The sequence below is a fragment of the Ambystoma mexicanum genome, chromosome 13 (assembly GCF_040938575.1).
Source record: "Ambystoma mexicanum isolate Mex_15411 chromosome 13, UKY_AmexF1_1, whole genome shotgun sequence".
Lineage (NCBI taxonomy): Eukaryota > Metazoa > Chordata > Amphibia > Caudata > Ambystomatidae > Ambystoma > Ambystoma mexicanum.
The window spans coordinates 745,582,173-745,609,608 of NC_090938.1; the positions used below are offsets into that span (position 1 = coordinate 745,582,173).

Below are 27,436 nucleotides of genomic sequence, written 5' to 3' on the forward strand. Positions count from 1 at the left end.
GGCGCAGCCATAGAAGAACTCAACGAATTGGAGAGGCAAATAGAAATAGAAGAGCAAAGAGCGGAGACAGCGGGGGAGGAGCCGAGGGAACTGATGGAGTTGAGAATGAGATGTATAGGATTGTGGGAAAAACTAGGAAAGTTGAACTATGCGAGATACCTACAACGATTGCATGCAGAAGGGGATAAGCCCGGTAGGCTCCTAGCATGGCTCACCAAGCAAGAGACCAAAAAGGACCCCATAATAGTCATAAAAGACGAGACAGGGATAGAGGTCAGGGACCAGCAATGTATCAATCAATCATTCGCCCGCTTTTACGAACAATTATATGCTTCCAACCCAGAAACTGGCCCAGAGGATATCACAGAAGCGCTGGCGGAAATAAGACTGCCAAAGTTAGCAGAGGAACAAGCGCAAATACTCGAGGCCCCAATCAAGGAGGAGGAGATAGAGAGCGTAATTGCAGAACTCCCCACCGGCAAATCCCCAGGCCCAGACGGACTCCCAGGAGAGTTTTATAAAACATACAAAGGTACCATCACCCCGAAACTATTAGGAACATATCAAGATGCATACGAAAGCGGACAGTTACCGATTAGTATGTCGGAATCAATAATAGTACCGATCCTTAAACCAGGTAAACCGCCCACGAAATGCGCCTCATATAGGCCGATTTCCCTTATCAACCAGGACGTCAAGATACTCACCACCGTCCTGGCCAACCGCCTGAAGCAAGTGATCCCTGTCCTAATACACTCTGATCAGACCGGTTATGTCCCAGGGAGGAACACGTCATGGAACCTCCGTAGATTACACCATGTGATAGATAGGACAAACCAGAAACAAGGGGAGAGCGCGATAGTCTCCCTGGACGCCGTCAAGGCATTTGATTCGGTGAATTGGGGGTGGCTACTGAGGGTTCTCGCTCATTTTGGTATTGGAGAGGGGTTTCTTAGATGGATAAGGCTACTGTACAGAGACCCTAGGGCAAGGGTGAGGACTGGGCGTATCATTTCGGGAGAATGGAGAATACACAGGGGGACCAAACAGGGATGCCCACTGTCACCAATGTTGTATATCCTGGCCCTTGAACCCCTGGCGGTCTTCCTTAGGGAGGAATATGGGGGCACAGGGATAGACATAGACGGAGTACTACATCAAATCTCGTTATACGCAGACGACATGCTGCTTTTTGTGGGAAACCCGCGCGCTAACCTGCCCCGCCTGCTGGAAGTGATTGGGGCATACACCAGACTCTCCGGCATAGCAATCAACAAAGAAAAATCCCTGATTTTTCCCCTCGCTGGCCTGCAGCGGGTTCCCCCAACAGAGCTGCCAGACTTGGGCCTGACCTGGGCGCCACGCTCCTTCCGATACCTAGGGATAGAGATATATCATGACACTGTAGACTCTCATCAACACAACACGCAAGCAGCCCTGGAAGGGACACAGAGGTCCATGAAATTCTGGGGAACACTGCCACTGGGAATGATGGGTAGAGCGGCACTCCTGAAAATGGTGGTACTCCCACGCTTATTGTACTACTTTACGAATATCCCACACAGAATCCCCAAGACCTTCTTCACCAGGCTAGACTCGATAGCAAGAAGCTTCCTCTGGGCGGGGGGAAGAAACAGAATTGCGCTAAAGACCTTACAGAGAGACTATGAAGAAGGGGGCATCAGACTCCCGGACTTTGAAAAGTACTACTTAGCAGGGCAGCTCCAGTTCGCAGTCAAGTGGCTAGGAGAGGAGGAGACGATTGATACAATCATCCTCCAACCAACACTAAAAAAATACTATCTGAGAGAAATACCATGGCTGGACAACCCCCTACTTAAGACCTTACCACGCCTGCTTGGCCTCGCGGTGGGGTTATGGAACAGAGCGTGGAAGTTACAGGGGACACAGGACCCCCAATCGGCACAGATCCCCCTTGCGGGACTGGTGGGCACGGACATGAACACATTAGCAATCTACCGAACCGAGTGGGAAGGCAAAGGTGTGGCACAAATAGGGGACCTGAGGAAAGAAGGGAGGTGGGCGGACTTCCAAGAAATGGTGGGGGAATACGACATACATGAAGGACAATTCATCCTATATAACAGAATGATCCTTAAAATCAAGAAAAGATGGCCGGAGTGGGAGGACCAGGAGGGCGCCACAACGGAGCTGGACACGTGGTACGACATATCGGAGGGAACGCACACAACATCCAGACTATACGACCAGATGCTAAAAGCCACTAATAAGGAAGAACTTCACATAAGACTGAGCTGGGAAAGAGAACTTAGCAGACCCTTTAGCGACCAAGAATGGAGCAGAGTGTTACAATATCCCAAGAAAGTGTCCAGGAACGCGAGATTCAAGCAGGCACAACTGTACGTGACACACAGGGCGTACCTCACACCAGTGAGGATGAACAAAATGTATGGGGGAAACCAGAACAAGTGCCCCCGCTGCTCGGCGGAGGAAGCAGACATGCTCCACATGTTCTGGACCTGCCCAACCATACAAATCTTTTGGGAGGGCATCAGAGCCAGAATAACAGACAGCGGATTCCAGATACAGGTGGAGCACCCAGAGAAGTACTTGCTGGGCCTCTTCCCGAGAGGGGGGAGACAAGGAACACACCTAGCAAAGATGAAAGACCTGATATGTATACTAGCTAAAAGAAGGATAGCGATGGCCTGGAAAACGAAAGATGGCCCGACCGTCGAGTCATGGTGGTCGGACCTCCGTAAATGGACCCTGGCGGAAACCGCAGTGTGGATAAGAGCAGTGCAAAGAGGCGAAGGAGAAACGGCAGAGAAAATAGCAGCATGGAACTCCCTGGTTCAGGACTTATTTGGCCAAGAGGAGGAGGGTGAGGGAGATGATGGCCTAGAGGAGGCGTGAAGACAAGGAGAGATATAAGACAAGGACACAGGGGCACCCAACCGAATGGACAGCACAGATGGGAGGGTAGAACCTGCCCACATAGACAGCCGGCGACATGGATAACAAGGTCGCCAAGAAGCGCAAAGGAAACGGACCCGACCAGAGATATCTACAGAAATGCCAACATGCCAGTTATGTTATGTTATGTGTTTGTACGTTGTAACTTCCCTTCCCCTTCCCTTCCCCCATTTCCCCTTCTCCCTTTCGGGAAACAATAAAGATATTTAAAAAAAAAAAAAAAAGGGGAAAAAGCCGATAAGATTCTGGCCTGGAGACTCCGCGAACTTAGGAATAGCAGGAGAGTGAACTCAGTCCGCGCCGCGGACGGCGCTTCTACTGCAAGGGATTCCAAGATAGCGGAACAATTTAGGCTTTATTATGAAAAACTATACTGCTCAGAATACAAGGGAGAGGGGGTGGACATTGACAGGTTTCTGGATTCTCTCCCTGTCCCGGGCCTGCTACCCGACACAGCCGACACCCTGGAAGCCCCCATCTCCCCGGAAGAAGTAATCGATACAATCACCTCTCTAAAGAGCGGCACTGCCCCGGGGGACGACGGCTTCTCAGTCAAATTTTATAAGACCTATAGATCCACGCTAGCCCCCTTTCTGGCCAAGGTGTTTAACGTTGCACTTAGCCACGGGTCCCTCCCGCCCACGATGATGTCGGCCCTCATAGTGGTCTTACCTAAAGAAGGCAAGGACCCCGCTTTATGCCAATCATATCGCCCCATTTCGCTCCTAAACACCGATGTTAAAATCCTGGCCAAGCTTCTGGCGAATAGATTGGCAAAACTCCTCCCTACCCGGGTACATGGGGATCAAGTGGGCTTCATCCCGGGGCGCCAAGGGTCAGACAACATAAGAAAAACCCTCGACCTTATGCATCAGGCATCCGAACAGGGAGTGGAGGGATACCTCCTCTCACTCGACTCAGAAAAGGCCTTCGACCGCGTCGAATGGCCTTACATGATCAAGGTTCTTCGTAAGACGGGATTGGGAGTTAATTTTTGCGGGTGGGTCGCAGCACTGTACAACTCGCCCTCGGCGAGAGTACTGGTTAACAGGGGTACATCTGAGCCTTTTTCCCTCTCTAGGGGCACCCGGCAAGGATGTCCCTTATCGCCCCTCCTATATGCCCTGGCCATGGAGCCCCTCGCCATAGCAGTCAGGAACGACCCGGCAATCATGGGAATACGGTGTGATGAGTGTGAATTTAAGCTCTCCCTATTCGCAGACGACATACTAGGTTACCTGACCAACATTCAACAGTCCCTAACGAGACTGTTCGATCTCATACACTCTTTTGGCTCCTTTTCGGGGCTTAGAATAAATACATCCAAATCAAGCATCATGCCCATGGGCCCGGGGGAACAAGATATCGGGAACAATTCCGACATTCTGGGGGTCAGAATCGAGCGAGAATCCACAAGATACTTGGGCACCACCATCCCCAGAGACCTGTCAAAACTATACCAGTGTAATTTCCCTGGAATCCTCGCCCAGGTCAGTAGTGATCTTAAAAGATGGGCTCCCCTCACTCTCTCCTGGCTCGGACGCATGGTAACGGTTAAAATGAATATTCTACCTCGCCTCCTTTATCTCTTCTGTGCTCTCCCCACTGTGGTTCCCGAGGCCTTTTTCGAGGTGCTCCAGTCCCGTATTTCCCACTTCATCTGGAATGGCAAAAGACCCAGGATCAAAGCATCCACCCTTACTCTCCCAAAATCCCATGGAGGCTTTGGACTCCCCGATTTCAGGCTTTACTATAAAGCAGCCCAGCTTAGGGTATTGCTGGAGCACATGCGGGACGACATGCGTACGTATTGGGCGTATGTCGAAGATACCCACGCTCACCCAAAAAAAATCAGAGACTACCTCTGGGCCTCCCCCAGGTCCCTCCCCCCACAGCTCAGGACACATCCTACCTTAGCTGCTCTTTGGGCGCTGTGGAGACCCAATAGGGCCAACAAAACGCTTACCACATGGCCTTCTCCGCTGTCATCGCTCTGGGGCCCGCCCATCAACTTAGACATGAGGGGCTTCCGGGATACCCAGGCCTGGTCTGACATGGGCCTGGAAAGAGTCTCCCAGCTTTTACGAGAAGAGGGCTTCATTGAACTCGCCGACATGGCAAAGGCTCTGGTGGATAGGCCCCCCTCGGTCTTCGAATACCTGCGATTGAAAGGGATACTGACTCAACCAAGGTGGTCCGAGCAGCTCAGCCGCCCCCTCACCCCATTCGAACTTATTTTGGCCAAAAGTACATCACGAAAAGGCTCGCTGTCTAGGTTCTATAAAGTACTGGTTACATCGGACCTGGAGGGCAGACAACCCTTCAAACACATATGGGAAGAGAGGACGGGAATGTCACTGGATGATCACACCTGGAGGGCGGTCTTTAAGTGCATCTTCTCGGGCTCCTTATACACAGCAGCTATGGAACATAACTTTAAAATCCTTCACTCATGGCATCGCCCCCCGGCCTTGTTGTCCAAAATGTTCCGGGACGTCTCCCCTTTCTGCCCTAGAGGGTGCCACCAATGGGGGACTTGGTTTCACATGTGGTGGAGCTGCCCGCTCATACAAGTTTATTGGGCGGAACTACTTAGCTGGATCAAAGATATAGAGGGTTACGGTCCAGCGCTGCACCCGTTGGAAATTCTATTGGGCTCCCCCTTGCCCGAGTCCGAGGTGAATGCCTTCCCCAAGGTCATTGGCGCCATGTTGCGGGCAGGGAGGGTGGCGCTCGCGCAAAAATGGAAGAGTGCCCTGGCACCCTCTAAAGAGGAATGGCTCTGCAAACTCAGGGTGATTTTCAACTACGATAAACTCACCGCAATAGCAAACGATACTATGTCAGACTTCATCCAAGAATGGACAGCAGCTGCTGCACGATGATTGTATCTCAATGCGATTATAATGGGACAACTGTACAAAGGTTTGCATGGCATAGGCCCACTCATTCCTCAGAGGTTTGGTCCTACCTTGGCCCAACCGCTTTGGGGTTTATCCCCACAGTTTCAAGGATCACTCATTACTAATGTATGCTAAGCAAGTGTACTCCGTTAAGCTCAAAGTATTAGCATCTTCTCCGAACTTGGCAGGTTAATTGTTGGGGGGGAGGGGTCGGGAGGGGGTAAGAGGGGTTGGGAGTTTGGGCAACGGGGGGGGGAAACCTATCGGAAAATGTTACTGACAATATGATCTTCTTCTTGTTTAACTTCTTTTTTGCTACTTGGACAGGCCGCATGGCCCTCCCTGTTATGTATGTTGTCAATAAACAAATATTTAAAAAAAAAAAAAAGAAAATAAGTCTACAAACCAACGAGACCCCTCCGATCGAGCAACGAAATCCGCCTGGAACTCAAACCATACCTCAAGAAAAAACTTGAAGGCACCTCCTTCTACCACTTAGCCGCAAAAACAACAGCATCCCAAAGGAAATAAGAAACACTGAAGATCACCTTAAATTCAGAAAATCACTAAAAACCTGGCTCTACAACACCACAGACTAAACCTGGAAAACGAAACTGGTAAAAAGGATAACTAAACCGAAAAGACACGTACAGCCCTGACCGGGGAGAGCAAAGCCCACGGTAGCTGGACGGGTGACATCGGATAGACAGGAACACAGGCAGCACGCACGGAGACTGAGTCAACTAACACAGACAATCCCACCAACACCTTCGCCCACCCCTTAATTAATTACCGCCAGGTACCACATTGGTGTGGGATTACCAAGACACTGGCAATCTCCCCCACTACCTGAGAGGTTGTCATTGGCAGGCCCACTAGAGTCTAAATGGAGGATAAGGGGAGCTATCAGAGAGCATATTAGAGGCGGGGGCTAGAGGAGTATGGAACCTGCATGCCAGTCAGACCCAGATCAGGACAGAGCCGCAACAGGGGAGACTACGCAAGCCGAGCGCTCCAATTCAGGATAGAGACGCAAACTAACCAACCCTACTAACAATTTCCCTTTCTGCATACACCTCTCAAACACCAAACCAAACACAACCAAAACCTACAGCACAACAAACCGCACAAACTACACTACATGGCAACAACAAAACAAAAAAGCACATAGCCTTGCACAACAGTACACGACGACTACCGGCCGCAAACACCCCAGGCCCAGCCAACGGACCCACCGGGCTGAGGCCGCCAACAGCACATCACTGCTCTCTTGCACTTTTCCTGCTTCCTCCCACTAACTCATCCTCCCCTCCTCTTTCAGAGCCGCCAGAGCGCCAAAGGACCACTACGGTGGTGATAGTGCGCGGTACAAATGTCCTTTAACATTAACATGTCTGCCTCTCTCTTTCATGCTGTTTCTCTCTGCCTGTCTTTCTTTCTTGCTGTGTTTCTCTTCCTGCTAATCATTCTTTCTTGCTGTGTTTCTCCATGCCTGTCTTTCATTATTGCTGTGTTTCTCTCTGCTCGTCTTTCATTATCGCTGTGTTTATCCGTGTATGCCTGTCTATCATTATCGCTGTGTTTCTCCATGCATGCCTGTCTATCATTATCGCTGTGTTTCTCCAGGCCTGCCTCTTTCTTTAGTGCTGTGTTTCTCTCTTTGCCTGCCTTTGTTTTATTCTTTTTTTTAAATTTTATTAACATGCTACATAACTATACAAACAACCGTTTTTTCAGCACACAATACAAAAACATGAACCCCCCCCACTTTTCCTAACCATCAGCTCGAAATGTAATTAGCGATTTACTTCCACCCACCCATTCAGTCCCACCCTTCATTATCTACTACCCGTCTAAAATCAACATTATTTTCCTCCACAAGATAGTAAAGTAGATAATGCAAGCTTCATTATTACCATTTAAAAACAACATCCACAATACGTCATCCACAATACGTCATCCCGTTCAGATATTCCGGCAGCGGTACATGCGGCGGCCCTCAAGGGCCCTACAGCGTCACAGTTCATTAGGAGATGTTTCGCTGTTTCAATTTTGAGTTCCCCACAAAGCCTGCAGTAACGGAGTGTGCGCGATATATGGGACGTGATATAGATTGCCCCAAGCACTGGTTATTTCCAAGGACTTGGCCACATTTGTTTTAATCTTAAAATAGTCCCACACCAAGGGATTGCCCACAACATTGTGAATATAATTAGGGAGTCGAGCTCGTTGTGTGATATAACCAAGGAATAAAAACACAAGACCTTTTCCCAGAAAGTTTAGTTTTCAGTTGTTCATGAATTTCGGAAGATGATGTTTTTCATGTGCAGTTTGTGTTTTACATAACTGGTATGCTCACCTGAACCAATTGACAGGGTGTGCCAGTGATCCACCATAGCCAAGATATTCGCCAGATTACTATTTGGCATAAAATGGACCTTAGTCCTGGGAGCCTCAGATATGTGCCAGTTTAGGGAGCCACTAGTTACATTAGTCAGTTTCCAGTGGATGTTGGCACAAGACAGCTGAAATCTCGCATCCCATGGGGCCAGTTCGAGTTCAAGGTAAATCGGCTCTACAGGAGCACGCGCAGGAAGGCGAAAGAGTTTCTTTAAAAGCTTACTCTCCAATCTGCTTAGCAACGCAATGTTCCCAAAAGCCCAAACCTCTGAGCCATACAGGAGTATAGGTAGGATCCTGGCCACATACAATCGTGCCAGTATCCCGAGGGAATATCCCCCTCCACCCCTGGCCATCTTGAACAATCCCCCTAGGGCCTGGGCGCATTTCCACTCAAGTATCTCAAGATGGAATGCCCTGGTTCCTCCTGTCGCGCACAACTCCAAGATATTTATATTCGTCGACTACCTCAAGTTTTTTTTCTTCAAGGTACCATTCAAAACGCTGGGCTTTAGCACATGCTGCAGTGAATAAATCATGATTTTAGCTTTAGTAGACAAGGAGTAAAGGTCAGAACATTCCTTAAGTTTAGACAAAGCAGCCTGCAGCCCTACAGGAGTGAGGTCGAGCGGGACAATATCATCTGCATAACCCATCCATTGTAGGGAAAGGTTCCCCAATTTAGGCGGGATAGAGGTAGGGTTATGCAGCGCCGATCCCATGTCGGCCTTGTAGAGATTGTAGAGCAGGGGTGCTAGTATGCATCCGTGTTTTAAACCCTGGTAGGTTGAAATCCACGGTGATGTCCTACCTGCTTTGTCCAGGCGTACTCTGACTCTAGTCCCATCGTGAAGTGCGACTATCATAGAGTGGAGACCTGCTGGAATATTCCAACTCGCCAGCTTATTCCAAAGCCTGTGCCTATCAACAGAGTCGAAGGCAGCACTGTAGTCTATTAATGCCACAGACACTGTTCTCCAACGAATACTCCAGGGTTGTTCGATCACCGTTAAAAGCGCGAGGCAATTGGTGGATGTACTCGGGGCCCTTTTGAAAGCCAGTCTGGTTGAACGGTATTAGGTTCAAGCTGTCTGCCCAATTCCACAATTCCTCCAATAAAGAGACAAGTGAAGTTTTTTAATGGGGTGTCTAGCATGGCCAGCAGCCGGTAATTGCTCGGATCAATCCTATTGCCCTTCTTCCAAATAGGCACAATGGCACTGTCCCGCCAGGATCGCGGAATCAATGGCACTTCTGTGATTCAGCAAAATAACCAGTGAAGGGCATTAGCCCAATGGGTAGCATCGGCTTTGATCAGAGTACTACAAATACCATCCAGACCGGGTGCTCTGGAGGTTTTACTTCTCCCGACTAGTCTAAGAACATCAGCCGGACCCTTGGAGTAAGTCCACTTATTCTCAGATAAGTTTGTGAGGGTTTCCACTGTCGCACCACTCCCAACTATATCCACCGTGGCAACTCTCCCCAAGGTGTTGCCAATGAAATCAATCCAAGCTGTTTCCGAAACACCGACTAAATTACATCTCACGTGGGAATCGCCATCAACGATCTTCCAAAACTGGCGAGTGTCATTAGATATAGCACAATCCACCAATGAACGCCAGCGAAGGCATTCCAGTTCATATCTACGGCGCCTCAACCATTTACAATATTGGCCTCTTTGACCCGTGAGGCATGTTCTGTAGCAGTCTTTCCTTACGAGCTAGTTCTCTAAGGAGAACAGAGTTCCTTTCTCCTCATGGTGGTTTGCTTATCAAACGAGTGTTTGTGGGATCCAGCAGTGGACACACGAGCCTTACAGTTCCTTTCAATGAGGAAATTAGTAATAACCGACTGGATCAGGACAGCAAAATCCATAACAGCATTAATGGCGCAGGTTTTAGAGCATTCGAGGGAAGTTACCTCGCAATCCTCTATGTATCCAAGCAGAGCCGACCGCATAGGGGCCTGGATCGAAGAAAGATTTTGTGCGTTCCATGAGACACGTTTCAAGGCGGCATTGACTCTAAACTCCCCGTCGGCTGACATAGTCTGAGGTGCTTCATGTCAGTTCAGACTCACTCGAAGCGGAAAGTGATCGCTCTCCATTCTGAAGATCACACTCATGTCAAGTATCAATGAGCAGGAATTCACAACAAAGACGTAATCCAGTATACTACTCGATTTTTGTCCCGTGCGAGTATATTGTGGCGGGCAGTCGGACGGCACAGATGCATTTAGCATCTTAAACCCACACGAGTATAAGATGCTTGCCCACTCCAAGCCCCTCTTACAGCAACGTGAGAGCAGATCCTTTGTCAGAATGATCTCAGAGGTGGCTTCACAGTCTGGGCGGGACAATTCCCTCAGTATTCTGGAAATTAAGTCCCCACAGATTATACATGGGGTACATCCAAACTTACACTGGAGGAATAAGTCCAACTCTCACATCACCATCTCCCATGGGGTCCTATAGGGGGGATCATAGACGTTCACAACAATAAGTTCACTGGACACCCCACAGAGTGAACCAATTGGAAAGGTAATATTACCAACTAACAAACTAGGAGAAGTAGTAACAATCTCCACCACAATAAGGGGGCTCTTAACTGCGAGCAGTAGGCCTCCCTTGGGGCAACCCCGTAGACCCTTGGTCGCCAGCTTATGGGAAGATTGCCAACCATCAATGACATATTCTTCATTCTCCAGCATGGCGTCTGGCACGGATTCACATGCTCATGAATATTCCCTGTCGTCAGGCTGGGAATCCTCGGTAAAGAAAAAATCAGTATCAGTTTCGTTTCTGATCTGTCTTTCTTAGTAGTAACCAATCACTGATCTCTGGGTCATACTGCCCCTAGCCAATGACTGCCCTCTCCCTAAGCCCCTCCTCTGGCAGCCATCCTCAGATTTTTACCGCACGTTCAAGTGTTGGGAGTCCTCGTGCTTAGCTCTCGAGCTTTTACTGCGTGTTTCGCGCTTTTTCAGGAGAATTTTCTCATTTTTTCGGTTAATCGAGCCTCAAGCTCCACCGTTTCTACTTCCGATCAACGGGGGCCCGTTTCGGAATTTTCTACGCCCCTCAAGGGTGAAGTTTTCGTCGAGTTACGCTTCTTGGAGGATTCCAGAAGACTTGCGGCCTACACGGACATGGCCCAGGACAAGAGCACGTCGCCCGGATCCAAGCTGTTCAGGAGCTGCCCTGGATGCGGGTTACAGAATGTTTTCAAGGAGGACGAACATTCGAGATGCCTCTACTGCCTCCACGAGGATAAGGCGCACGTAGAGAAGGACTTTGTGTTCTGCAAGAACCTGTCGGAACGGACCATGAGGGACCGTCGATCCCGCCTCGCCAGCTGGTTGGCAGCAGGTGAGAAGAAGAAAGGGTCTGAGCGGTCTTCTAAGTCCTGTGAGGGCGCCCCGGAGACGGGGGCCCAACAGAAGGCAAAGCACTGCGAGTCCGCGGGATCCGGGAGCGCCGAAAGGTCGGGCTCTTCGGTTGCCAGGCAGGGCGCGCCTTCCCCGGCACCATCAACCGCGAGCCAACGCTCTGGTTCGGGGAAGAGGAAGTCCGAGAACCTGGGTAAGCTTCGGGAGAAGCCCCGGCCGATCTCGACGGAGGGGGAGCGAGGCGATGTCCCTCCCCCCAAAGTGAAGGCCCTTACCCATCAGGCGAAGGCCTCTATCGAGGGAATCGCGGCATCCCTGCGAAGCCAGCAGAGGCTCCGCCAGTGGAGGCGACCTCGGGGCCCAGAGTCTCCCTGCCACCAAGGAGGGAAGCCTCTTTCCGGCCCATCGATAAGACCCCCGTGAAGACCCCGGTGGAAAAAGAGGGGGGGGCACGGTGGCCATCACCGATTCGGAGTCAGCCTCTGAGGAGGAGCTGGTGCAAGCCGTGAGGAACCTCAACGAGAGATTCGAGAAGGTTCATACCCACGGGACAGCCCCCCGGGAGATAGTCGAGGAGATCGACGAGGACGACGACGAGCAGCCTGCTCTCCCGTCGCAGCCAGTGCTCGAGCCTCAGGATAGCTCGGCTGCCATTTTGTTGGCGATCCAATCCTTATGCACGGAGATAAGGACGAGATTACCACGGACCCCGATGGAGGTTCCAGAACCAGGCCCGTCGGGAAGCCCCCCCGAACAAGCGGAGGAGGATCCACCCCGCCCCGCCCTTTGTGCCCGCAAGGCCTGCGGAGCCCTCTTTTCCCTCGCCTGACCCCGGATCGGACACGGCGACGGATACAGCGACAGGGACGGAGGACGACAGTGGCGACGACGGAACAGGCCTCCCGTCGCCTACCCCACGGGCTTCTCCCCCCGACGAAATTGGCTCGTTCCATGCCATGATCGCCAGGGCGTCCGAGCTGTTCCAGCTCTGCCCGGAGGAACAGAAGAAGTAAGGCTTCCTCTATCAGCGGCGGGAAACCAAGAGAAAAACGGTCCTCGTGGTACCGTTGCTCGACGACATTTGGGACAAGGGGCTTGTCGTCCTGAAGAATCCTTCCACGGCGCCCACAAAAAGGGACCGGTACGAGAAGAAGTACCGGGTCCCCGACACCGCCCCCCTGTGCCTCAGGGCCCAGCCAACGCAGGATTCGGTCGTTTCGGCAGCCGGCAAGAAGAAAGCGGGGGGGGGGGCAGCAGCTTCAACCTCCACTTCCCTGCCGGACGGCGAGGGAAAGAAATTGGACGCCATGGGGCGACGGGTCATTTAGTCGGCGGCGACGACGATCAAGGCGGCCATCGCCTTGGCTATTGTTGCCCGTTAAGATAGGGAGCTTTGGTTCAAAATAGCCCCCCTACTGGACTTCCTACCAGACGACAAGAGGGCGGAGGCCCTAGGGATTCTGCAGGAAGGCGAACTGGCGTCGGACCACGCCATAACGGTGGCAACGGACATTGCCGATACCGGTTTTCGCCAACTGGGCAACGGGGTTTGCCTGCGACGACGAGGATGGCTCAGGGCGACTGACTTCCGTCAAGACGTTCAGACCAGGGTGATGGACATGCCGTTCGACGGCAACAACCTGTTTTGGAAGACGGTGGATGAGTCTCTTCAGGCCATCAAGACGGACACGGAAATGGCCCGAGCCCTGGGAGCCCTTCAGCAGCGACGGGCCTTTCGGAGTTCTGGAGGCAGACAGGGGGCCTCCAGAGGATCCAGCGGTGGCTCCTCTACCTATCGCCAGGTGGCCCGCTCCTCATCCCAAGAGGCCTACAGAGGCCGCGGCAAGCAAGGAGGATCTCGCTGCTGTCGGCAGGGAGGCCAAGGCGGCAAAGCCTCGGCCAAGCAAGACTGAACCAGCCGTGGCGTTGGGCCCCCACCGGAGCACCCCAGTGGGAGGCCGGCTGACGAAGTTCATCGGCGTGTGGGAGACCATCTCCACCGACCGTTGGGTGCTGGATACCCTGACCCGAGGACACTCACTCGAATTCCAAAAGAAGTGCCCTCACATTCCCACCGTGGCCAGGAAGGAAAATCACGTCCCTCAACTGCTGTTGGAGGTAAGGGCGATGCTCAGAAAAGGTGCCATCAAGCTCGTCCCGAAGAGGCTCCGGGGCTCCGGAGTGTACTCAAGGTACTTCCTCGTCAGAAAGAAGACGGGCGGCTCGCGCCCCATCCTGGACCTTCGTCGTTTAAACAAATATATCAAGGCACAGAAGTTCAGGATGGTCACCCTCCAGCACGTGCTCGGACAACTGGAGTAAGGCGACTTCCTGCCGTCGTTGAACCTGGAGGATGCTTACTTCCACATCCCCATCCTAAAAGGACACCGAAAGTTCCTCAGATTTGTAGTCCAGGGCCGTCACTACCAATTCAGAGCCCTACCATTCGGATTGAAGTCGGCACCCAGGGTGTTCAGCAAGTGCCTGGCGCCGGTGGCGGCGCGGCTGCGCCTGCAAGGGATACACGTCTACCCCTACCTGGACGACTGGCTCATCCGTGCAAGGACAAGAGAACTCGCCATCGAGCACACGGCGAGGACCGTCCATCTACTCACAGAACTGGGATTCGCCATCAACTACCCCAAGTCCCACCTGGTACCGTCGCAGGTGGCCCTGTTTCTGGGAGCGAAGCTCGATACAGTGAGGCGCCTGGTGGCTCCGTCGGAGGAAAGGACGACGGCCATCCTGGGCAAGGTGCAGCGCCTGCTAGCCACGGACGTGGCCAGGGTGAGGTCCATCAAGTCCCTCCTAGGGATGATGTCCTCATGCATCTACCTGGTGCGCCTTTGCAGACTACGGATGCGCCCGCTTCAAGAATTCCTCAACGCCCGTTGGACCCAAGCGACGGGCAACTTCGAAGACAGGATCCTCCTCAACAAGGTATTCCGTCGAGCCATTCAGTGGTGGGGCTCCCGTGCGCACCTCACGGCGTGCACGGACTTCCAGACCCCGGCGTACCAGGAGACGGTGACGACGGACGCCTCCCTGGAAGGATGGGGTGCCCACACCGGAGATCTACACGCAAGAGGCCTTTGGCTCTCGGAGGAGATGTCCCTCCACATCAACATCCTGGACCTCAGAGCCGTGTACTGGGCGCTCAGGTCGTTACTCCCGTCCCTCAAGGGCAAGGTGGTGAGGGTCTTCACGGACAACACCACCACGATGTTCTACATACGGAAGCAGGGCGGAACCAGATCCCCAGCCCTATCCAAGGAGGCCCAGGGGATGTTTCTGGTGCCTTTTCATCTGGCAGGAATAAAAAACACCATCACCGACTCACTCAGCAGAGAGCTGCGCTCGTGCCACGAGTGGGAACTACGCCAGGATGAAGCGGATCGACTCTTCCAGCGATGGGGCAAACCCCAGATCGATCTGTTCGCGACGGCGACAAACTCCAAGTGCCGGAGGTTCGCCAGCAGGTTTCCCCAACCGAGGAGCATGGGCGATGCTTTCTCGTTCCCCTGGGACGGCCGATTCCTGTATGCATTTCCTCCACTGCCGTTGCTGCTCCGGCTCATCAATCAGCTCAAGAGGTCCCGGTGCAAGATGATCCTCGTCGCACCGGCGTGGCCGAGGCAGATCTGGTTCCCGGACCTTCTGGACTTGTCAGCGTCTCCACCAGTCAAGCTGCCGGCGGACGCGGATATTCTCCCCAGAGGAGGAGGCGCCATTCTTCATCACGACCCGGCGTTGCTGAACTTGCAGGCCTGGCTCCTGCAGCACTAGAGTTTGGAGGGTATGATATCCCGGCTTACTGCAGAGCGGTGCTTGCAAAGGCCAGGGCCTCCTCAACTCTCAAGTGCTACGGACATAAGTGGAAGAGGTTCTCTGTCTGGTGCCGTGCACAGAAGATTAACCCTCTGCGGATTACGGCCCCTCAAGTACTGCCGTACCTACTGTCGCTGGCCAAAGCTGGACTAGCTCACGCCTCCATCAAAATACATCTGGCCGCCATATCCCGATACACCAGAACTGCAGGACGGACGTCTTTGTGGTCTCATCACCTGGTGAAGGAATTTATGAAGGGACTATTCCGATCATTCCCGCCGGTGAAGGCCCCTGCCCTGGCGTGGGAGCTCAACGTGGTGCTGACCAAGCTCATGGGGGCCCCATTCGAGCCTATGCATTCGGCACCGTTGAAGTTCCTGTCGTGGAAGACAGTTTTTCTCGTGGCCATCACCTCCGCACGATGAGTGGGAGAGATCCAGGCCCTATCTTGCAAGCCTCCATACTTGACTTTTCACGACACGAGGGTGGTGCTGAGGACGCACCCCTCCTTTATGCCCAAGGTGCCGTCGGACTTCCACCTCAACGAGCCCTTGGTGTTTCCAGTTTTCTTCCCGTCGCCTTCGTCGCCGGCCGAGAGGACTTTGCACTCGCTGGATGTAGCTAGAGCGCTGAAGTTCTACGTGGACCGCACAAAGAGTTTTCGAAAGACGTCACAGCTTTTTGTGAACTTTGGACCTGTGAACCAAGGGAAGGCTCTCTCAAAGTCTTCCATTTCCAGATGGCTCTCCGGCTGCATCATGCACTGTCATCGGTTGGCAAACCGACCGTTGCCTGGCCGTCCGAGAGCCCATTCGACCAGAGCGATCGCTGCTACCACGGCGTTCTTGTCTGGTGTGCCCCTGCTGGACATCTGCAGGGCTGCTACGTGGAGGTCGACGCACACCTTCACGAGATTCTACTGCGTCGACCGGGATTCCAGGGAGGAGTCCAGAGTCGGCCAAGCAGTGCTGCGCAACCTGTTCGCCTGAAGGTGGGCCTGGTGAGGAGGTAAGAGATGCTTAATGTTGAGTAATGCTTAATGTTGAGCCTTTGCCACCTCCCGTGGTTGTGCATGTGTGTACTGCTATGTATTCTTATATTCATGAGCATGTGAATCCATGCCAGACCCCATGCTGGAAAAGGAACAAGTTACTTACCTGTAACTGTTGTTCTCCAGCATGGGTCTGGCATGGATTCACATCCGAACCCTCCCTCCTTCCCCTCTGCGGCTCTTCACTTGGTCATACTGCCACTTTACGTGCTACCAAATCTGAGGATGGCTGCCAGGGGAGGGGCTTAGGGAGAGGGCAGTCATTGGCTAGGGGCAGTATGACCCAGAGATCAGTGATTGGTTACTACTAAGAAAGACAGATCAGAAACGAAACTGATACTGATTTTTTCTTTACCGAGGATTCCCAGCCTGACGACGGGGAATATTCATGAGCATGTGAATCCATGCCAGACCCATGCTGGAGAACAACAGTTACAGGTAAGTAACTTGTTCCTTAAGTGAAGTCTCTTGGAGAGCCACCGGGGAGTAGTCATCATTTTCTTCCATCAAGCCATCCCCCTCCAATAAATGGCGATGTCCGTTTGTTCCAACTGAGCAGACTCGCCATGTGGTCAGGGACATGTGCTAAGGGCCTGGCCCCCCGTGTAGAGCCACCAATTTTGCCAGCCAAGTCCAATGAGATTTTTCCCCCTCAGAACGGGCTGGAAATTCAGCCTCATAGTTAACTTCGGGGGCAACTGGGATTTTATTTAAGTTTAATTCTTTATTGCCGGGTAACCCGTTGTCATATCTATCTATCTAAAAAAAATGGATATAGCGCCACTCGCCCAAAGGCCTCAGAGCGCTCACAGGACTTACAAACATGAACACATAAAGAGAAGAACAAGGGTGAGCTAGGCCACTCCATTTGAGGGACAAGCCCTTGGGGAGAAACCTGCGCTCATAAGTTCATATTAATCAGCTTTTCTGTCAAAGAGAGAGGTTTTCAAACGTTTTTTAAAATGTATTGTAGATACACATCCTCTAATGTCTGGCGGGAGCGAGCTCCAAAGGGGGGGGGCCCAGGCATTAAATCCAGCCCCTCCGATCTTTTTTAGGATGACACGCGGTTGATCCAAGGTTACCCTATTATTTGAATGGAGAACCCGTCTAATGGGAGTTCTTTTCACTCTAGTGGAGAGGTGCAGCGGGACTTCACCAGCCAGGCATTTAAACACTAGGACAGAGCCCTTGAACTGAAAGTGCTGCTCATCTGGGAGCCAGTGCATACTCCTGCGGGATTCAGAGAACTGCACGGCGGCCAAGGCCGCAAACAGCACGCACCACTCCATTCTGCGTTACCTGGAGCTTCTTAATATTTGCTTGAGACGTGCCCACCAAGAGACTGTTGCAATAGTCAAGCTTTGTGTTCACTATGGCTGCTGCAATCAGGGCCCTATTAGCCTCTGATAAGTCGCGGCGAATATGCCACAGCAGGTGCACGTGATAGGAGCACGAGGATTTCAAATATGAAAGAAAGATGAGAATCAAAAAAGACTCCACGCGTCTTAACTGAATCGCTCACTGGGATGATATTCCCATTTATCACAAAACAATGATATCTTGTGCCATACTCCCTTTCCACCGGCACACGCTCGTATCCCATACATCCAAATGATATCTCGTGCCATACTCCGTTTCCACCAGCACACACTCATATCCCATACGTCCAAATGATATCTCGTGCCATACTCCGTTTCCACCAGCACACTCATATCCCATACGTCCAAATGATATCTCGTGCCATACTCCGTTTCCACGGCACACACTCGTATCCCATACGTCCAAATGATATCTAGTGTCATACTCCGTTTCCACCAGCACACGCTCGTATCCCTTAAATCCAAATGATATCTCGTGCCATACTCCGTTTCCACCAGCACACGCTCATATCACATACGTCCAATGATATCTCGTGCCATACTCCGTTTCCACCAGCACACTCATATCCCATACGTCCAAATGATATCTCGTGCCATATTCCGTTTCCACCGGCACACGGTCGTATCCCATACGTCCAAATGATATCTCGTGCCATACTCCGTTTCCACCAGCACACGATTGTATCCCATACGTCCAAATGATATCTAGTGTCATACTCCGTTTCCACCAGCACACGCTTGTATCCCATAAATCCAAATGATATCTTGTGCCATACTCCGTTTCCACCTGCACACGCTCATATCACATACGTCCAATGATATCTCGTGCCATAATCCGTTTCCACCAGCACACGCTTGTATCCCATACGTCCAAATGATATCTCGTGCCATACTCCGTTTCCACCAGCACACTGCTCAATAAATATCGTAGAGGGATAATAGCGTGGAACAAGTGCAGTATATGGGCACGATTCAAAACTAAAGCGTCCTGGCCACAGAACAAACTCTGGACCCTAAGGGCCCTGTGGGTGCAGCTATCCTTGCCTTAGAATCGTTACTGGGCCCTATTGCTTTGTTTCTCTTTGCCTGCCTCTTTCTTGCTGCGTTTCTCTCCGTCTTTCTTTCTTGCTGCGTTTCTCTCTGCCTGCCTCTTTCTTGCTGTGTTTCCCTCTGCCTGTCTTTCTTTCTTGCTGTGTTTCTCTCTGCCTGCCTCTTTCTTGCTTTATTTCTCTCTGCCTGTCTCTCTTTCTTGCTCTGCTTCTCTCTGCCTGTCTCTCTTTCTTGCTGTCTTTCTCTGCGGGCTAATCGTTCTTTCTTGCTGTGTCTCTCTCTGCCTGTCTTTCTTTCTTGCTGTGTTTCTCTCTGCCTGTCTTTCTCTCTTGCTGTGTTTCTCTGTCTGCTAATCTTTATTTCTTGCTGTGTTTCTCTCTGCCTGTTTCTCTTTCTTGCTGTGTTTCTCTCTGCCTGCTAATCTTTCTTTCTTGCTGTGTTTCTCTCTCTGCCCCTCCGGGTTTATTTCCTACTTTCATCCAATCCCTCACTTTTGGAATCTCAAGCAATATCCAGCATTTGCATTAAAAACACGAGAGAAACGCCTGTCTTTCCTCTAAACGAGTGCAGAGGGGTGTGGATGGGGCACCAAGGTGACAGTCCTACCTTTATTTCTTAATTTCCCTCCCTCCTCTTTAGTGTTCTGTCTCCTTCCCTCTATCCCCCCTGCCTCTCTCCCTCTGCTTGGATTCTATCTCCATTGCTGTCTGCCTATTGATCACCGGCTCCTCTATTTCCTCTCTGCGTGTCTTTTTCTCTGCCTTTTCTTATTATCTCCCTTTCATTCTCCCCACTCTCTGCCCCCTCTATCTTCCTCTCCCACTCAACCTTCTCTCCATCTTTTCTCTCTTCTCTCTCTTTCCTGTTGTTTCTCTGTGTTAGTCTGTCTCTCTCCTGTTGTTTCTCTGTGCTAGTTTGTCTCTTTCCTATTGTTTCTCTGTGTTGATCTGTTTCTCTCGTTCCTGTTGTTTCTCTCTGTTAGTCTCTCTCTCTTTTCTGTTGTTATTCTGGGTTAGTCTGTCTCCATCTTTCCTGTTTGTCTGTGTTAGTCTGTCTCTCTGTCTTTCCTATTGTTTCTCTGGCGCATCTCTGCTCGGTCTTCCCCTCTTTCACCTCTGCCTGCCCTGCTCTGTCTTTTTCTCCCAGTCTTTGTCTGTCGCTGTCTCTGATCTCCCATCACTACATGTCTCTTTCTTGGCTGTCTCTGTGCTCTCTCTTCACCCCTTCACTTCCTTTGCTCGGCAGAGCTGCAGGTCACTCTCTGGCTGGGAGTGAGGTGTGTAAAGATGTCAGAAGAGAAGGGGGTTTGGGGATTTTGGGGGATTTTCCAGGAGTTCACTCTGTTGTATCACGAGGCTGCCTGCGAGGTGGGGGGACTCTCTCTGAATAATATGACAGGGATTATAAATTGTTCTCTCTGTTCCACCACCTCCGTCTCCCGCACCGTCTCTCCTCTCTTCCTCTCTCTGCTTCTCATCATGTCCATGTTGCTCTCTCCCTCTTCACGTGTCTCTCTTCCACTAATCCTTTCCTCCATGTTCCGCTCTCTCTGCATCTTCGGCGGTTCCCTCTCGTGTCGCTTTATCATTATTGCTCTCTCTTTTCTGTCTTTAATCTGCAATATTTCTTTATTTCTATCCGACATTCAGTCAGTCTCCTCTCTGCTTGTTTTTCAGTCTACCTTTCTGAGTCTCTCTACTGTCTGTCTCTCCGTTCTGTCACTCTCTTCTCTGCTGTCTCGTCTCTCCCTCTTTTCCCTGCAGATCTCTTGTACCCGCCTCTCTCTCCTCTCTGGCTGTCTCTTCTGTGTCCCTCTCCCTCCCACTCTTCTCTCGTCTCTGCTGTCTCGTCTCTCCCTTTTCTCTGCAGATCTCTTGTACCCGCCTCTCTCCTCTCTGCCTGTCTCTTCTGTGTCCCTCTCTCTCCTCTCTGCCTGTCTCTTCTGTGTCCCTCTCTTCCCTGCCTGCCTCTATTCTGTGTCCCTCTCTGTCCTCTCTGCCTGTCTCTTCTGTGTCCCTCCCTCTGCTTGTCTCTTCTGTGTCCCTCTCTCTCTTCCCTGCCTGCCACTCTTCTATGTCCCTCTCCCTCCCACTCTCCTCTCTGCTTCTCTTCTCTGCTGTCTCTCCCTTTTCTCTGCAGATCTCTTGTACCCGCCCCTCTCCTCTCTGCCTGTCTCTTCTGTGTCCCTCTCTCTCCTCTCTACCTGTCTCTTCTGTGTCCCTCTCCTTTCCTTTCCTTTCTCGCTCTCTCCTCTGGCTGTCTCTTGCGTTCTTCTCTGTTCGTTTCCATCGCACCCCCTCGCTCCCCCCATTCCTTGCCGACCCGAAGACCCCCTGGGGCCTGAGAAGAAGGTGACTGATGGAGGTGGAGAATGAGGAAGTGAGGAGAATTGTGGGGAGGGGGGGAGCTCTCCCCGTTATCTCTGGAATTCGGGGTTCACTTCGGGTTTCATTAAAGAATAGAGGAACAGCCGCATTCCCCCTGGACTGTGCGCGGGGTCTGCCGGTGTCTGGCGACAGGAGGCTGTGATTGGCTGAGCTCTCGCTGTTGGTGTGATTGACAGGCTGTTGGCGCCCTGTGATTGGCTGGTTTCTGAGCCGGGCTTCTCTCTTGCAGGTGAGGTGACTCTGGATCCTGGCACCGCTCATCCCGAGCTTATCGTTTCCGCGGACGGGAGAAGCGTGAGATGGGGACCCCGAGCCCAGGACCTGCCCGACACCCCCCAGAGATTCACTATATTCCCCTGTGTCCTGGGGAGGGAGGGGCTGAGCTCCGGGGGAAATTACTGGGAGGTGGAGGTGTGGGGCTGCCAGGGCTGGGCCCTGGGGTTGTGTGATGAGTCTGTGCCCAGGAAGTGGGGGCTCACAGCATCACCTGCGCGAGGAGTCTGGGCAGTGGGGCTCCAGGCTGGTAAATACAAGGCTCTCACCTCCCCTCCCACACACCTGACCCCCCGCGTTCCCCCCAGGGTACTGGGCTTCTTCCTGGACTATGAGGCGGGCAGGCTCTCGGTCTACGATGCTCAGGACCGGGCTCTGCTCTTCACCTTCCCGGGGGCCCCCTTCCCCCGCACCCTGCGGCCCTTCTTCTGGACATGGAGCCCCGAGGGGGGGCTGCGGATCCTCCCGGGGGCAGGAGGGGACTGAGAGCAGCGGAGCCCGGCAGCAGGTAAGGGGGGGCTGCGTCTGGGGGGGGCGCAGGGCTGCAGGTAAGGGGGGGCTGTGTCTGTGAGGGGGGTGCTGCAGGTAAGGGGGGGCTGTGTCTATGGGGGGCTGCAGGTAAGGGGGACTGTGTCTGTGGGGGTGGGGGCTGCAGGTAAGGGGGCTGTGTCTGTGGGGGTGGGGTATGGGGGCTGCAGGTAAGGGGGCTGTGTCTGTGGGCAGGGGCGTTGCTAAGGGGGGCTAAGGGGGCTATAGCCCCTGATCTTTTGGTTGTAGCCCCTGATCGAATCTCATGAGCTACAGCCAAAAGACTAGCTAGCCCCCAGTCCCAACAGTTCCAACATAAGCTTAGCCCCGGGTCTTTTCCAGACCTAGCAACCCACAATCTTGAAGGGTCCAATCCGTTTGTCCTGTAAGGCCCTCTGCCTTGTAGGTACCATAACCAAAACAAGCTGGTCTGGAGTAAACTCCACCATGTTGGCCTTCTGGTCATGCCAATGTTTGACCAGAGCCGAGCCTGACCTGCTTTCAGGTTATCTAAAGTTTCTATCATCATGAGTGCCATCCTCCTCCTGGGGCCTAACACATAGTCAGTGACTCTCACTGGCTGTAGGGAAGGAGCACTTTCCAATCCTTCCTTGATCAGGGCCAAAGGGTATTTGACTGGATGACCATAGAAAACTTCAAAGGGCTGAACCCAACCCCTGCTTGAGGGACTTCCCTATAAGGAAAGAGAAGGCATGGCAGTAGAAGGTCCTGCTTTCTTCTAAAGGGTTCCTCTAAAGCACCTATCCTGCTCTTCATAGTTCTGTTAAACTTCTCCACCAATCCATTGGTCAGGGGATGGTAGGCTGTTGGGAACTTGTAGGTCACTCCACAGATTTTCCACATGGTCTGCATGTAGTGGGACATAACATTCGACCCCCTGTCAGAGATGACCTCCTTAGGAAAACCTACCCTGGTAAAGATACCAAGGAGGGCCTTAGCCACTGCCTGAGCAGTAACAGTTCTCATAGGTATCGCTTCAGGATACCTTGTAGCATGGTCTACCACAACCAATATAAATCGGTTACCTGAAGAAGTTGCAGGGTTTAGGGGACCAACCATGTCAATCCCCACCATCTCAAAAGGGACTCCCACTACAGGGAGGGGCACTAAAGGTGCCACATTCTTGGCTCCACTCTTGCCAGAAGTCTGACAGGTGTGGCAGCTCTTACAGAATTTCTCTACATCAGCCCCCATCTTGGACCAGTAGAAGTACAGAGATAACTTCTCTTTGGTCCTCTTGAAACTCAAGTGGCCAGGCAGAGGAATCTCATGTGGTAACTGTAAGAACATCTGTCTCACCTCCTGGGGCACTACCAGTCTCCTGTAGTCCCCTGGGGTAGACTCAGTAGGTTCACTGTAGAGGAGGCCATCCTACCAGTAAAGCCTATGATTCCCTGGCTCTTGCCCTTCCAGCGGGGAAGCTGTCTGCTGGTGCAGACCTTCTAGAGAAGGACACTCTCTTTGACCTCTGCTGAAGTCTGCCCTAGGGGGTCCACCTTCTGCAAGTAAAATCTGCAGCTCAGTATTGTCTCTAGGATCCAGATCTCCAACGCAGGGAAGGTTTTCTTCCAGCAGAGTGTCACCAGTAGCTATCTCTGTTTGGTTGGTCCTCCCACTCAGCTGAGGAAGGGGTCACTGGGGTGTCCCGTGAACAGGTTTAGGTTTAAGACCTTTCTTTCTCCCAGAGACTTTAGATTTCTCTTTTGTCTTTCTTTTTCCTTGTAATAGAAGGGTGGCCTTCCTGTGTACTGGAGGTATTAGGAAATATCCTCAACCACCCACTGAGCGGCTCTCAAGGTTGCCTCTCTGGCCAATCTTGTTTGCCCCTGCAACCTTTTGCTGGGAGGCCTGGGGGTGCTACCTACAACTCAAAGTTTTCAAATAATTTCCCAACCGGACTCTCCCTGGCACTTCATTCTGTACACTGACAGGTATTCTAACAGTCATATTATTGCACTGGATGAGAGCTGGCAGAACAGGAACCATTTGGATAGGGCCTCCTGCGAGTTTAGTGGGACATTTGGGGGCCTTGGCCACATACTTAGGTTTGAAAAAACTTTCATCAACCACTGTAATGCTGTAATGCCTGCCCCAGTGTCTCTGGGGGCAGCGGTCGCCTGACCATTTACAAGAACACCGTCCTTATAATATTATTTTGTGTTATCTGGTATGGAGTTGTACACATCCACATTCTGTTGACCCAGGGACACTAAAGAAACACTCGCTTGAACTCCAATGGGGTCTTCAGCCAGTAATTGAAAGTGTGCACTTGCCATTTGAGCTTCTCCATCAGGGATGAAGGCTAAGGAGGCAGTGTGGACCCCTGGAGGTTTACCCTTTTATCTGGGATCCCCTTTCACATGATCTACAGACCCACATACAAAGCATTTCCCATATGTTCTCTCTCTAGAATGGGGGTTTATGTTGACCTCTCTGGTTTGGCACCAGAGGGTTCACTAGACTTACCAGGTTTCCCATGGAATTTACCCTTGCTATGTTTGTGGCCCTCTTCTGGATGGCTTGAATTAGAATTCTCTTTCCCCTGCCCCAGTGTCCTTGTGAGTGGCCCTGTTGGCTACCCACAAGTCAGCAGCCTCTGCTAACTTTTTGGCATCAATCTCATGAGTCAGCCAAATGCTGTCTCAGCTCAGGAGAGCAGGCATCGGATTCTAACAAAAAAGATTCCTCATTCCTTCAAGGGAGGTCACTCTGTAACCCTTAACCCAACCATCTAAGTTTTTCAAACATTCACATACCCAGGTAGCCCAAGGGGTGCCATCAGTCTATTTGAGGGTCCTAAACCTCTTAAGGCACTGGGAGGGAGTTTTCCCATATCTGGCTATTAATGCCAGTTTCACTGACTCAACCTTTCTCTCAATGGCACCCAACTCAATTAGACCATCAGGGCCATTCAGGGGGAGCCTAGACATGAGCCATGGAATTAAATCATTCCCACTGATTCCTTGAAGACCATAGGTGTATTCAAACGTACCCCGCCAATCCAACACATCAAGTTTAGGTTCATACATACTCGCTGCTTCTTTGGGCAGGTGAGGGCACTTGGGACTAGAAAGACCTAGAGGACCCTGAAAAGGAAGCAGAATCAAGGGACATCCCTTTCATATCCGTTTCATGGTGCACCTCTCTTTCTCTCAGTTTCACCTCTTGATGTTTGGCTTCAGCTCGGGCATGTAACTTCTTAAATTCCAACTCTCTCATTCTTTCAAGAGAAACATATTCTGGGTTTAACTGTGGACCTTGTGGGGTCCCAATGGAAACTGGCTGAGGCATAAGGGCAGGCTGTGGCAGAGAGGGTCTCTCTTCCTGAGACTCTTCTACCTCCTCTGACTGCTCTTGCAGATTGGAGCGTGACTCTTAACTGACATCCTCATCATTATCTTCCATATTACTTGGGTGAGTAGGTGTTACAGGCCTACTAACCAAACTTTGGTGATTCAACCATTGTTTTGAGCTGTTATCTGATCTCGGTCTTCACCAAGCTATTAATGAGTCCACACGTGTTCTGGGTAACACTCTCGACTTGGTCCTGTCTGATGAGTCTACAATCTCTACCTCCTCTGCTGGACCGGTGGTCTGGTCTGACGATTAATTAGTTCCGTTTTTGCTCAAACTCCCCTCTCCTCTGTTAAAAATTCCGCTTGTCACTGCCTAGCAGTGAAACTGGCGCCGAGCAGATCGCAACATTTTTGCATTTATTCTTAATTCACAGTGCAATGAAAACACTTCTGTGGATTTCTCCTTACTAACAGAATTTCTTAGGGCAGCGGCTGACGTTGTGGCCCCTCTCACATCTATTCAACTTTGTAGGCGCCCCTCTAAACCCTTGTTATCTGATGATCTGAAATCTGCCCATCTCAAGTAGAGACAGGCAGAACGCAAATTGCGTCACTCACATGGGTCACTGGCAAAAGTGACTTATCGTCAACTTATTACAGGCTACCATATAGCTATCGAACAGGGCCACTATACTCTTACAATGTGAAAAGGCCCTTAATCAGCCCCAAGAGCTCTTTACAGTGGTCAGGTTCCCATCCTCCACCACTGATCTTTTGCCCTCAGTCCTGCCCTCGCAGGTGCTCTGTGACGCACTAGCTTTATATTTTGTCACTAAAATTGCCACGCGCCAATATCCAATTGGCCCAGCAATCTGCTATGTGTAGCTACTCAGTGCCTGTAATTGTGGATACACTTCACACTTGGTCTGATTTCCCTATATTTTCGGATGAAATAGTGGGTCAGACTATGATGCACTCGAAATCCGCAGCCCCTTCGGATCCTATCCCACCTAAGGTGCTTCAAGACATCATGTCTGGTATAGTCAGACAGGTATCGCAAGCAGTCAATCTGTCCTGTCAATCTGGACATATCCCGCTGGAGCTTAAACAAGCGGTGGCTATTCTTCTCTTGGGGAAAAACCGGCACTGGATCCTTTAGTCCCCGCTAACTTTCATCCTATCGCTCTCCTACCTTGTTATGAAGCTACTTGAAGCTCTGGTTTCTCCTCTTCTCTTTCTTCTTGGAATCTTCTGGGTTCTTGGACCCCTTCCAGTCAGCGTTCCGTCTGGGGCGTCGTACCGAGAGTGTTCTGGTATCTGTGGTTGATGATATGGCCAGGCTGGTAGACAGCGGGGGTGTGGGTGCCCTAATTTTGTTAGATCTTTCAGCGGCTTTTGACACTTGTCAACCACTCCATCCTGCAGTCTGGCATGGCCTAGGCGGGCCTCTCCTGGTCTGTTCTGGCTTGGTTTACCTCTTTCCTTTCCAATCGCTTTACCTCCTTCCTTTTTCTTCCCCTTCTCACGCGCTATCCTATGGCGTTCCTCAGGGCTCTGCCTTGTCCCCTATGGTTTTTAACATCTATATTCAGCCTCTTGTCTGTCTCGAATGCTCTTTTCGCCTCAGGTGCTACTCATATGCCGACGACACCCAAATACTGGTTCATGACAATCTTAATCCGTTGGAGGGGTCGTGATAGTTGCGTAGGTGCCTCACAGCTGTTGGGGAGTGGGTGAACAGCAATTGGCTGAAACTGAATGGGGACAAGACGTCGGTCTTGGTGGTGGGTTCTCCCCCTAATCCTACTCTTTGGACTCCTTCGTTTTTGCCTCCTGCATTGGGTAATTGTCCTTTTCCAGTGACTCTGGTGAAAAACCTGAGGGTTGCCCTTTCTTCTACTCTTTCTACGGCCCGTCTGGTAGGCGCAGTTTGTAAAGCTGGCCATTTTCATCTGAGGATACTACGGAG

At 51.6% G+C, this 27,436-nt stretch overlaps 1 protein-coding gene across 4 annotated transcripts in view; it reads left to right on the forward strand.

Annotated features, from left to right (window-relative positions):
* Positions 1-27,436, forward strand: part of LOC138521885 (E3 ubiquitin-protein ligase TRIM17-like) — a 159,393-nt gene that overhangs the window by 84,421 nt on the left and 47,536 nt on the right. Inside the window, exons 1-2 of one of the 4 annotated variants that reach the window (XR_011283155.1) lie at positions 21,181-21,313; positions 21,579-22,130. The exons of 2 other annotated variants lie outside the window; for them this stretch is intronic. The gene's annotated coding sequence lies outside the window, so the exon portion shown is untranslated. Of the gene's footprint in view, positions 1-21,180; positions 21,314-21,578; positions 22,131-27,436 lie in introns of those variants that run through there. One more of the 4 variants, XR_011283154.1, reaches the window with a different exon arrangement.